The sequence below is a fragment of the Heptranchias perlo genome, chromosome 2, assembly GCF_035084215.1.
Source record: "Heptranchias perlo isolate sHepPer1 chromosome 2, sHepPer1.hap1, whole genome shotgun sequence".
Classification (NCBI taxonomy): domain Eukaryota; kingdom Metazoa; phylum Chordata; class Chondrichthyes; order Hexanchiformes; family Hexanchidae; genus Heptranchias; species Heptranchias perlo.
Genome location: NC_090326.1, coordinates 96,033,465 through 96,046,318, shown reverse-complemented (window position 1 = coordinate 96,046,318; position 12,854 = coordinate 96,033,465). Strand labels below are relative to the sequence as shown.

Below are 12,854 nucleotides of genomic sequence, written 5' to 3'. Positions count from 1 at the left end.
AGGAATTTGAAGGACGAGGCTGCAAGCCTATTCTCGGTTAACATGTACCTAACTATGTTATTACTATTCAATCATACATTCAAAATGGGAAGAAAATGACCCTAATAAAGAAAACCAAATTGTTTTTATGTTTTAAATGGGACCAATTTATCTAAAGCTGGAAGTTGAAGCAATGAGAACTGAAAGGCAGCTGCGGCCAATCTTACAAGATTGTCCTCAGTCACACAGTTCTCAGTTGAGTGCGAAAGGATGGATAGAATCTTATGAGATGCGGGAATGTCCGGAGGTGTAATTAAAGTACCTTTGGAAATATCCAGAATTTCCTATATTTTGGACAGAAAATGAGAAATGTGAAGGTTGAAAGGGTTGAACCACATGGATAGTTTTTTTGGGCATAGGTCTTATTGAACAATAATTGCCTGATGGCCATGCAGCTTTAGTCTAATGATGGACTCCCATTCACAGAGCCCCAATTCACCTACCCCTTCAACTATGGTCAAGGTGTACTAATTGGAGCACATCGTGGCAGCATAACCTGGTATTTTAGAGAGATAGAAATAAAAATCCAGAAACCTATCCCACTCTGCTAATAACATTAGTAGCGGCATCAGAGATGTCTACGCTCTAAAAGTTTCCACAGATCCAGCTCAGATGGGCAGGCATCAAAAGGAGAATAAAGCTGAAGTAAAAATGTTTATAAAATTAAGATTTGAAAAATATTTAGTAGTATTGGCTTTTAAAGACAGAAGGGTTGCTTCTGTCAGCCAGTATATAGTTCAAAAGCTTTTGATTTTTGTTTTCACCAACAAAATTAAGAATATGTTGATATCCTATATTTTTCCTTAGTGGCATTAGTTTAATTGTATTTTAGTAATAATATACCAGAAATACCATTCTGCTAAAAGAAAATAAACTCCAGAATAGTTAGGCTTATACTAAAAGCCTTATGAATATAGAAAGGCAGTGATTTTACATTTATTATTATTGCTAGATTATATGAAGATCATATCGCTTGTGGTTTAAATAATTTCGGACATGGAAAGCTCCCTCAGGAATGTTCTAATTTATCACAGACTGTGACCTACTACATTACATACATCTGTCGGAATTGTCAGTGTAAAAAATGCAGTAAATGCAATACACAATTGCACTTGCAAATATACAACTAATAAATATGTACAATGACATATACACAATGTATACATACTTCTAATAACATATATATATGTACACTATCAACTACTTACATTTCCGAACGTAGATGAATATCCCAGAACACTTTACAAAGGAGAGAGGTAGACACGGAGCAGGAAGTGAAGGAATTCAGGAAGGAGACTGACGGTATGGTTAAAGAGATAGGATTTTAGAAAGCACGCTCAGAGTGAGCAAGGCAGTGAACTTAGAAGTGAATTCCAGAGGGCAGGGGCATAATGAAGATAGGTTGGCCTCGGATTGTAGAACAGAGGAATGGGGAACAAGCAGCAATTGAGAGCTAGAGGAACAGATTTGGACTGGGTTTTAGGGCTGAGGAAAATTTCCCAGAAGGGTGCAGTGGAAGAAGGGGAAAATGAGAATGAGGATCTTAAAATTGATTCACTGAAGCACAGGCAACCAGTGGAACTTATTGAGGACAGGAATGATTGGTGTGTGGGACTTTGTGTAGGAGAGATCTTGAGTCACACAGTTCTGGATTAGGTAAGGTCTGTGAATAGTGAAAGAGGGAGGCTAGCAAGGAAAGCATTTGAGAAATTGATTTTCAAAAGTGATATAAAGGATTTTAGCAGGGATTGGGATGAAATAAAGAGCCACAAAAACTCTGGCAAAATGGCGTAATAAGCAGAGATTCACCACCATTGGCTTAAATTTTGACCCGGAGCTGGGAAGGGGGTGGGGTGGGGGGGTTCAGGGTGGTCAGGATTCATTGGGGTCGGTCATCAGTGGGGTCGGAGATTGTGCGGGGGGGTGGAATCAGAGATCGTTGAGGGGGTGGAATCAGAGATCGTTGAGGGGGTGGTTTCTGCCGATAGGCTTGTTGGGTCTGGGGAAAGCACTCCTGTTCTTCCGGGCCCACATGTAGTGCGATAAAGGCACTTACTTGCTGTTCCGGGCCTTCTCGCTTCCTCTCACTTGGCGTAAAGCAGAAGGCCTGAGAATCCCAGCCCCTAGGAGTTAAAAATGAAAAAACTGTAAAAATGGAGGCCCGCAGCCTCCTTCAAAGCTTTCACTGACCGATCCACCTCCTAAGAGCAGGTTGGTCGCCCGCCCCTCATCCCGCCTCCGTTAAAACTGGAAGTGGATGGGTTGGAGGTGAGTTGGGGTTGGGTTTTAGTTTTTTTACAATTTTTACCTCTCACCCACCCCCAACCCAACCGTTCATGGGGTTAAAATGTAGGTCATTATGTCTATCTTATCATTAGTACGTATTGATGTATTGTGTGCTTCGATGTATTATTGTACATATGTATTCATTGTGTTACACTGAGCTGAGCTTTAAATCTTACTGCTGCCTTCTACTGAAGAGAATTGTCCATTTATGTAAGTAACACAATAAATACATATGTAAAATAATACATAGAAGCAGTAGAACCCCCACAGAGATTCACCTCCATTAGAAACAATAATATACAAACACAATACAAATAAGTACAATAGCACATACAAATGTCAAAAATAAATATGAAACAATAATGTGCAAATGCACAATAAAATGTTTCATTAGATTATTGGTAATTCATTTTATTACAATGTGTAAATCAGCAAATTTATAGGCGCACTGGACAACCGAAAACAGGTGTTAGGCCCCTCGAATATGTTAATGAGGACACAAAGACCTGTTTAGGGACCATTCCATAAGATTAAATGGGGTTGAGCAGAACTGGTGCTGGGCCTGCTTCACTCAGTTTTGTGGATCGTAATGCAGCCTAAGCAATGGTCTTTAAAGGAGGCTAAGTAATTTTTTTTAAACGTACCTTTATATGAAGCGGGAGGGAGCAGGAATGCTCCTCCAAACCCCACAGAAATCTCGAAGGCCGCTGCCAATCTGTGGTTGCCCCCCTCCTGTTCTGCTGCCCTCCCATGACCTACCTGACGGCCACTGCTGGGGAGGCAGCCAATCCAAATTCTTCCTTGTCAAACCTGCGAGCTGCCTCTGGATGCCAGCTTGGCATCTGCAACTCACCAGCAAATTGATGTCAGCATTATGTCTGCCGGCGCAGACACAACGGGCCGAATGGCCTCCTTCTGTGCTGTAAGTTTCTATGATTCTACGATGATGAGACACGAGGCCCAATTTTAGGTTCTGGCGTGCACTCCCAGCGCGCCACCTATTTAGGCCTGAAAACGGGCCGAGTCAAATTTCTGGCCTGATGTATTTAACAGTTGATTCAAACTTCATTTGTGGTGTGAAATTAACATATAATAGAAATAACTTAGTTGCGCAATACAGCAGCGCATAGAAACAAAGAAAATAGGAGCAGGAGTAGACCATTCGGCCCTTCGAGCCTGCTCCGCTGTTCAATATGATCATGGCTGATCCTCTATCTCAATACCATATTCCCGCTCTCTCCCCATACCCCTTGATGCCTTTTGTGTCTAGAAATCTATATATCTCCTTCTTAAATATATTCAGTGACTTGGTCTCCACAGCCTTTTGTGGTAGAGAATTCCACAGGTTCACCACCCTCTGAGTGAAGAAATTTCTCCTTATCTCAGTGCCTATCAAGTAACATCCTATTAGGACAAAACCTATCAATGCTGAACAATGTATACCCGAGTCACATACAATACTGTTATACTCCCAAAGGTGCATCTCTTAGAACTGGCTGACTGTTAGGTGGAATCTCCTTTGTGCAACTAAATTTACATTGATTTCTATGACATATGACGGGGGATACAGAAGAGATTCTGGTAATGAGGCCTACAAATCATTTCCCAAGGGAGTCCATTGGTAAAGGAGGGTAGCTTGAATAATGATAGCTTCTTAAAAATTTCAGTATGAAAGAAAGGAAAACAAAAGAGCAAGGTGGCTAATCACAGTGGGCGAAAAAAACTCTCCTAGGCTGTTTTCTGAAGCAGAGTTTGATAAATATTCTGCTACAGCTGATGGGTTATATACAACATGTCAGAGAACAGCTATGAAATGTTATGCTGCCTGGTGTGTTGAACCCAGGCATGTCTGTGTCTTTGTTGTTCTATTTTATAGCAGATCTCATTTATTTTCCTGGTGTTTGGGTGCTGATTAAAGTGAGAAATGTCAGTGAAGGAATAGAAGAACCGACTATCTGAGGGTGTGGGTGGTACTGGACAGTTGGAGTGATGAAATTTCTATGTAATATTTCTACTAAGAAACACATTAATCACAACTTCAATAGCACATTTTATGATCCTAGAAAGTCAGACTACTGAACTAATATCAATTTACAATGTTTTTCTGTTATGGAATTACCTTACTGGAGATTAGGTTGATTCTGCCAGTGGAACAGTAAAGAGCTGTTGGAGGGAGGACACTTTAATTGTTTGAGTCTAGCTTGGACTTTTCCCCAGTTCCACAGGTAAAAAGAGTGTATCAGCATAATATTGTAACATTGTGCCTGAGTCTCCTCCACCAAATCCGGATATATTGCATTGCTGGTTGAACAGCAGACATATAAACAGCTCAGTGAACCATATATCCATAACAGACTAAAGCTGTGAAATTGCATCAACAATGGTAGGTAACTATTATGAAAGACACGGCTGTCCTCTGGTGGAAGTGCCCTAGAGGTCTAAACTAGAGTGCCCTCCTTACCTGCGCCTCACGCAGCAAGACCACTACTGCTGCAGCACACAATCTGTCTGTCCTTCTGCTCTGGTCTTCCATTTCATGTGCTACATTGCCAAACTTTTCAGTCACTTATGTGGTGAGCTACTATTCCTTTTTATATCACAATCATGTGAATAATATCAGTAATAAACTAATTAACATTATCTTCGTTTGCTATTACAAGTAATTTCATCACAACTAAAACTGCATTTGACCATATGATGGAATGTTGAAATGCAACAACTTGCATTTAAAAAGCACCTTTAATGTAGAAAAACACCCAAGGCGGATCACAGAAGCATATTGTTTTTAAATGTATGCCGAGCCAAAGAAAGATATTCGGAGAGGTGACCAAAAGCATGGTCATAGAGGTTGGCTTTAAGCAGGATCTTAAAGATGGAGAGGTGGAGAGGGAACACATTTAAGGAGGGCTTGTTGCTTTTAAGGGGGCAACAATGGGTGTTTCAATGAGCCCTTCAGAGAGTGCCAAGAGAGTCACAGAGAGCACTGTGGGCTTATTCAAGGTGGATTAAAGCCATTATCCCTCAGTCCCACTTCCTCCTCGGATGTTTTTTTTTATTCGTTCATGGGATGTGGGCGTCGCTGGCAAGGCCAGCATTTATTGCCCATCCCTAATTGCCCTTGAGAAGGTGGTGGTGAGTCACCTTCTTGAACCGCTGCAGTCCCTGTGGTGAAGGTTCTCCCACAGTGCTGTTAGGTAGGGAGTTCCAGGATTTTGACCCAGCGACGATGATGACAAGTCGGGATGGTGTGTTACTTGGAGGGGAACATGCAGATGGTGTTGTTCCCATGTGCCTGCTGCTCTTGTCCTTCTAGGTGGTTGAGGTCGCGGGTTTGGGAGGTGCTGTCGACGAAGCCTTGGCGAGTTGCTGCAGTGCATCCTGTGGATGGTACACACTGCAGCCACTGTGCGCCGGTGGTGAAGGGAGTGAATGTTTAGGGTGGTGGATGGGGTGCCAATCAAGCGGGCTGCTTTGTCCTGGATGGAGTCCAGCTTCTCGAGTGTTGTTGGAGCTGCACTCATCCAGGCAAGTGGAGAGTATTCCATCACACTCCTGACTTGTGCCTTGTAGATGGTGGAAAGGCTTTGGGGAGTCAGGACGTGAGTCATTCGCCGCAGAATACCCAGCCTCTGACCTGCTCTTATAGCCACAGTATTTATGTGGCTGGTCCAGTTAAGTTTCTGGTCAATGGTGACCCCCAGGATGTTGATGGTGGGGGATTCGGTGATGGCAATGCCGCTGAATGTCAAGGGGAGGTGGTTAGACTCTCTCTTGTTGGAGATGGTCATTGTCTGGCACTTGTCTGGCACGAATGTTACTTGCCACTTATGAGCCCAAGCCTGGATGTTGTCCAGGTCTTGCTGCATGCAGGCTCGGACTGCTTCATTATCTGAGGGGTTGTGAATGGAACTGAACACTGTGCAGTCATCAGCGAACATCCCCACTTCTGACCTTATGATGGAGGGAAGGTCATTGATGAAGCAGCTGAAGATGGTTGGGCCTAGGACACTGCACTGAGGAACTCCTGCAGCAATGTCCTGGGGCTGAGATGATTGGCCTCCAACAACCACTACCATCTTCCTTTTTGCTAGGTATGACTCCAGCCACTGGAGAGTTTTCCTCCTGATTCCCATTGGCTTCAATTTTAGTAGGGCTCCTTGGTGCCACACTCGGTCAAATGCTGCCTTGATGTCAAAGACAGTCACTCTCACCTCACCTCACATGTTAGCACCGGGTAAGAAGAAGAAGCAACTGCGATCCGCCCATGAGATTTCTTGGCGGGCCGGAAAAGGACCTGGTTCCATTCCAAATTCTTCCTCCCATCTAGATTGTGAGATTTTCGTGCTTTAAAGGCACAGGAAATTTTAGCCGCTTTTTTTTTCAATTCACTTTCAGGATGTGGGCGTTGCTGGCTCAGCCTGCATTTATCGTCCATCCCTCGTTGCCCTTGAATAGGCGGTGGTGAGCCTTCTTCTTGGACCGTTGAAGTCCATGTGATGAAACTGCTCCCTGATAATGCTGTTACGTAGGGAGTTCCAACATTTTGACCCAGCGTCGATGAAAAACGACAATATATGTGAAAGTTGGGATGGTGTGTGAATAGGAGGGCAACTTGCAAGTGTTGGTGTACCCAGGCATCTGTTGCCTTTGTCCTTCTAGTTGGTGGAGGTTGCGGGTTTAGGAGATTGCTGCCAGAGAAGCCTTGGTGACTTGCTGCAGTGCATCATGTAGATAATACACACTGCAGCCACTGTATGCCGGTGGTGGAGGGAGCGGATCTTTAAGCTTGTGGATGAAGCACCGATCAAGCGGACTGCTTTGTCAAGCTGCATCCAATCAGGCAAGTGGAAAATATTTTATCGGGTGGAACTGACTATTGATGATATTGTACAAACACTTAATGTGCTCATACCAAATTCCTTCTCTCTCTATGCTATTTTAGCACTGCCGTTAAGCTGTTTATTTTGAATGGGTTAACCCCTACATTATGACAACGTAGGAACATAGGAATATAGGAACAGGAGTAGGCCATTCAGCCCCTCGTGCCTGCTCCGCCATTTGATAAGATCATAGCTGATCTGTGATCTAACTCTGTGGGCATCATTTTAGCACCCGCTATCGGGTGCGTTCCTGGCTGGGGGGCTCCGAAATTCGGGGAATCCCGGAGCGGGACAGGAGCCCGGCTCCAACCCGCCCACTTCCGGGTTCACCACTGACGCGCCGGCATGCGCGCGCAGCCCCCGCTGGTGGGAATCCCGCAGGCAATTAAAGCCAGCGGGATGCCACTTGAAAGTATTTATCTTGCTCGTTCAGGTCGTTTCCAGACCTGATTGAGCTGTTTCATTAGGAGGGGTGGGATTTTCCACTGAACTGAGACTGTTTCCCATACTGGGGGAAACACTCCCAGTTCAAACGGAGGTGTTGCAGCCAGCAGCCTGTGGCAGCTGCAAAGGTCCATTCGACAGGTGGCCACTCCGTCACATTGGACAAAGTTTGGCCTCCACCACCCTCCTCCTAACTAGAAAATTCACCGACCTGGAACCGCAACCCCGGTGTGAGGACACACTTACCTACCTTGCGGACCCCCTCAGATGTACATCTTCCGGATGGGGGCCGCCGAAGCTGCAGTCATGACCTCCTCGGAGGGTGAACAGCCTCACCAGCCTCGCCGTCCACGCCGTCCACCTCTGACACGTGAAGCTCTACAACAGAGTGCTGTGACACATCCACCTGTACAGCAGGAGGGAGGGCAACCGCAGAGAGAGATGCGTCGCAGAGGGCACTACCCTCGCCACCTGGACCTCTCTGAGCAGCAGTGCACACGGAGGCTCAGAGTCACTCGACATGTAGTCGTGGACACCTGCAGCCTCCTTCATGCCGAGCTGCTCCCAGCTGGCCCGAGCACCATCTTCTTACCTGTTGCTCTCAAAGTCACCACTGCCCTCAACAACTTCTCCTCCGCATCCTTCCAGGGTGCCACCGGGGACATCGCCGACGTCTCTCAGCCGTCTGCACAAAAGAGCCCTGCAAATACACCGACACCCACTCTGCAGTGACACAATGGGTGGCATCAGTTGTGGGTCTTCATAGTGATCCTCAGGAAAGGGCATTATTGCACAAACCAGACAAGATTCGCAAAGACGTGGCAGTAGTGGTGCCAATATAATATGTAATGTGAGTTGGTCAGAAATTCAATATAAGTAAAAACCATGACAAACCCTCAAACACCCTTTTGCATCCCCTTCATGCTCATGACACGTTTGCCTTACGCTGCCTACTGCACATATGTGATGCATGCCCTGTGGCTGCAGCACAGGTAGTGGCAGGTTGAGTGAGGCTGACTGTGAAAGACATGCACGAGAGGGTGAGTATGAGATAGAGCCATGAGATTGTATGAGGATTGGGTTGAGTGGTAGTGGCGGGATGAGTACTGGCGAGGTGAGTAAGTGCAGGTAAGATGAGGATGAGGTTTGAGTGGGTATGAGGGGTGATGTGACAGAGTAGTGTTGGCAGTGCAGAAGGAGATGTGGGGTGGGGGCGGTGATGTGGCAGATGGAGTGTAGGGGAATGAGTAAGTGTACTCACTTTGGTTGACCTACTGAGGTCATTGGAGCGCCTCCTGCACTGTATGCAGGTGGGCGATATGTTGGTGGTGCTGGTGACCTCCTCTGCCACCTCGAGCCAGGCCTTCCTGGTTGCAGAGGCAGGCCGCTTCCTCCCACCCACTGGGGGGAAGATCTCTGTCCTCCCCCTCCTCCTCACCCCATCTATTGATACCTGGAGTGAGGCATCATTAAACTGGGAGCAGCCTTCCCCCTGGGCTGCTCCATGCTGTAATTTTTTCGATTTGTTGCAGCATCTGTCAGTGGAGGACTGCCCCTTTAAATAGAGCTCCTCCAGCTGACAGATCTTACTGCGCATGCGCAGCCCGCCCGACGCGCAGATCAGCAGTGGGGAACCTGGAAGAACAGGTAAGTGGATCCAATTGGGCAGCGATCGCGCGGGTGGCTGACTAATTTCACCGGGCGCATTACCCACGCGCCCAATAGCCCCCCCCCCCGCCGCGAACCCGCAGCCCTGCTAACATTGAGCCCTATGTAACTGCCTTTGGCCCATATCCCTTAATACCTTTGGTTGCCAAAAAGCTATCCATCTCAGATTTAAATTTAACAGTTGAGCTCGCATAAATTGCAGTTTGCGGAAGAGAGTTCCAAACTTCTACCACCCTTTGTGTGTAGAAATGTTTTCTAATCTCGCTCCTGAAAGGTCTGGCTCTAATTTTTAGACTGTGCCCCCTACTCCTGGAATCCCCAACCAGCGGAAATAGTTTCTCTCTATCCACCCTATCTGTCCCCCTTAATATCTTATAAACTTCGATCAAATCACCCCTTAACCTTTGAAACTCTAGAGAATACAACCCCAATTTATGTAATCTCTCCTCGTAACTTAACCTTTGAAGTCCTGGTATCATTCTAGTAAACCTACGCTGCACTCCCTCCAAGGCCAATATATCCTTCCGAAGGTGCGGTGCCCAGAACTGCTCACAGTACTCGAGGTGCGGTCTAACCAGGGTTTTGTATAGCTGCAGCATGACCTCTGCCCCCTTGTACTCTAGTCCTCTAGATATAAAGGCCAGCATTCCATTCGCCTTATTGATTATTTTCTGCACCTGTTCATGACACTTCAATGATCTATGTACCTGTACCCCTAGGTCCCTTTGGACATCCACTGTTGTTAACTTTTTACCATTTAGAAAGTACCCTGTTCTATCCTTTTTTGATCCAAAGTGGATGACCTCACATTTGTCTACATTGAATTCCATTTGCCACAATTTTGCCCATTCACCTAATCTATCAATATCGCTTTGTAATTTTATGTTCTCATCTACACTGCTTACAATGCCACCAATCTTTATGTCATCGGCAAACTTAGATATGAGACTTTCTATGCCTTCATCTAAGTTGTTAATAAATATTGTGAATAATTGAGGGCCCAAGACAGATCCCTGCGGGACTCCACTAGTCACATCCTGCCAATGTGAGTACCTTCCCATTATCCCTACTCTCTGTCGCCTTTCGCTCAGCCAACTTCCTAACCAAGTCCCTACTTTTCCCTCGATTCCATGGGCTTCTATCTTAGTTAACAGTCTCTTATGTGGGATTTTATCAAATGGCTTCTGGAAGTCCATATAAGTAACATCCATTGACATTCCCCTGTCCACTACTTTAGTCATCTCTTCAAAAAATTCAATCAGGTTTGTCAGGCACGACCTACCTTTCACAAATCCATGCTGGCTCTCTCTGATTAACTGAAAATTCTCGAGGTGTTCAGGCACCCTACCCTTAATTATAGACTCTAGCATTTTCCCCACAACAGATGTTAGGCTAACTGGTCTATAATTCCCTGGTTTCCCTCGCTCTGCTTTCTTAAAAAGCGGAGTGACATGTGCAATTTTCCAATCCAGAGGGACAGTTCCTGAATCTAGAGAACTTTGAAAGATTATAGTTCGGGCATCCGCAATGTGCTCACCTACTTCCTTTAAAACTCTGGGATGGAAACCATCTGGTACTGGGGATTTGTCACTCTTTAGTGCTATTATTTTCTTCATTACTGTTGTTTTACTGATGTTAATTTTATTGAGTTCCTGTCCCCGATTCAATATTAGTTTTCTTGGGATTTCCAGCATGCTATCCTCTTTATCTACTCTAAATACTGACGCAAAGTAATTATTCAACATGTTCGTCATTTCCCCATTGTCAATGACAATATCCCCACTTTCAGTTTTTAAGGGGCTAACACTGCTCCTGACCACCCTCTTTTTCCTAATATAACTATAAAAGTTCTTCGTATTTGTTTTGATATCCCTTGCAAGTTTCCTTTCATACTCTCTTTTTGTATCTCTTACTATCTGTTTTGTGACCCTTTGTTGATCTTTGTATCTTTCCCATTCGCCAGGATCTGTGCCATTTTTTGCCTTTTTGTATGCCCTTTCCTTCTGTCTTATATTGTCCCTTACCTCTTTAGATGTCCATGGCTGGGTTTTTTTGGAAAGTAGAGTTCTTGCCCCTCAGGGGTATAAACTGGTTCTGTATCACGTTAAATGTTTCTTTAAACATTTCCCACTGATCATCAGTCGTTTTACCCATCAACAGATTTGCCCAGTTTACTGTGGACAGTCTCTGTCTCATCCCATTGAAGTCGGCCTTGCCCAAGTCTAGAATCTTAGCAGCTGACTCACTTTTTTCCCTTTCAAACACTACCTTGAACTCGATCATGTTATGATTGCTATTGGATAGGTGTTCACGCACAGTTAAGCTGTTAACTAAATCTGATTCATTACTCATTACTAAATCTAGTATGGCTTGCCCCCTTGTTGCCTCTAGGACATACTGCTGCAGAAAACTATCCTGGACACACTCAAGAAATTCACTACCTTTCTGACAGTTGCTAGTCTGCTTTTCCCTGCAGCCACGCATTCATCCTGTCTATTCTCCTGTTCCTATACTCACTAGCACGTGGCACTAGTAGTAATCCTGAGATCACTACCTTTGAGGTCCTGCTTTTTAATTTATCTCCTAACTCCTTAAATTCACCTTGCAGGACCTCATCCCTTTTTTAACCTATGTCGTTGATACCGATATGGACCACGACTACTGGATGTTCACCCTCCCCTTCCAGAATACTCTGCAGCCACTCCGTGACATCCTTGACCCTAGCACCAGGGAGGCAACATACCATCCTGGAGTCACGTTTGCAGCCACAGAAACGCCTATCTGTTCCCCTTACAATTGAATCCCTTATCACTATAGCCCTGCCACTCTTCTTCCTCCCCTCCTGTGCAGCAGAGCCACCCGTGGTGCCACGAACTTGGCTCTTGCTGCTTTCCCCTGATAAGCCATCTCCCCCAACAGTATCCAAATCGGTATATCTGTTTGAGAGGGAGATGGCCCCAGAGGACTCCTGCTATACCTGCCTAGTCCTTTTACTCTGCCTGGCGGTCATCCATTTCCTTTCTGCCTGCGTAATCTTTACCTGCAGTGTGACCACCTCACTGAACGTGCTATCCACGATAGTCTCAGCATCACGGATGATCCACAGTGAATCCACCCGCAGTTCCAGCTCCAGCTCCAAAATACGGTTAGCCAGTAGCTGCAGCTGGACACACTTCCTGCACACATGGTCACCAGTGACACTGGTAGTGTCCATGATCCCCACATAGTTCAGGAGGAGCATATCACGGGTGCGAGCTGTGCTGCCATGACTTGCCTTAGATTTACACTGCGTTCACCTCTCAGACTCTCCTCCCGCTCTCGGACTGTCCTTTTTTTTACTGTGCTCACCTCTCGGACTCTCCTGCCTCAACAGTGACATCGCACAGTTGTTTTCTCTTGTTGCAGGTCTGCTGCTGCTTTTATCCCCACCCTCGGTCTTCTGCTGCTCAGGTCCGCCGCCACTCTGCGCAAAAAGTTAGGAAAAGCAAGGTAAAGCAGCACCTCCTTCCCCCACTTCACCGAACTCCCACACTCACC

At 45.7% G+C, this 12,854-nt stretch overlaps 1 protein-coding gene across 1 annotated transcript in view; it reads left to right on the top strand.

Annotated features, from left to right (window-relative positions):
• Positions 1-12,854, top strand: part of gabbr2 (gamma-aminobutyric acid (GABA) B receptor, 2) — a 971,826-nt gene that overhangs the window by 846,951 nt on the left and 112,021 nt on the right. The gene's annotated exons all lie outside the window — the stretch shown is intronic.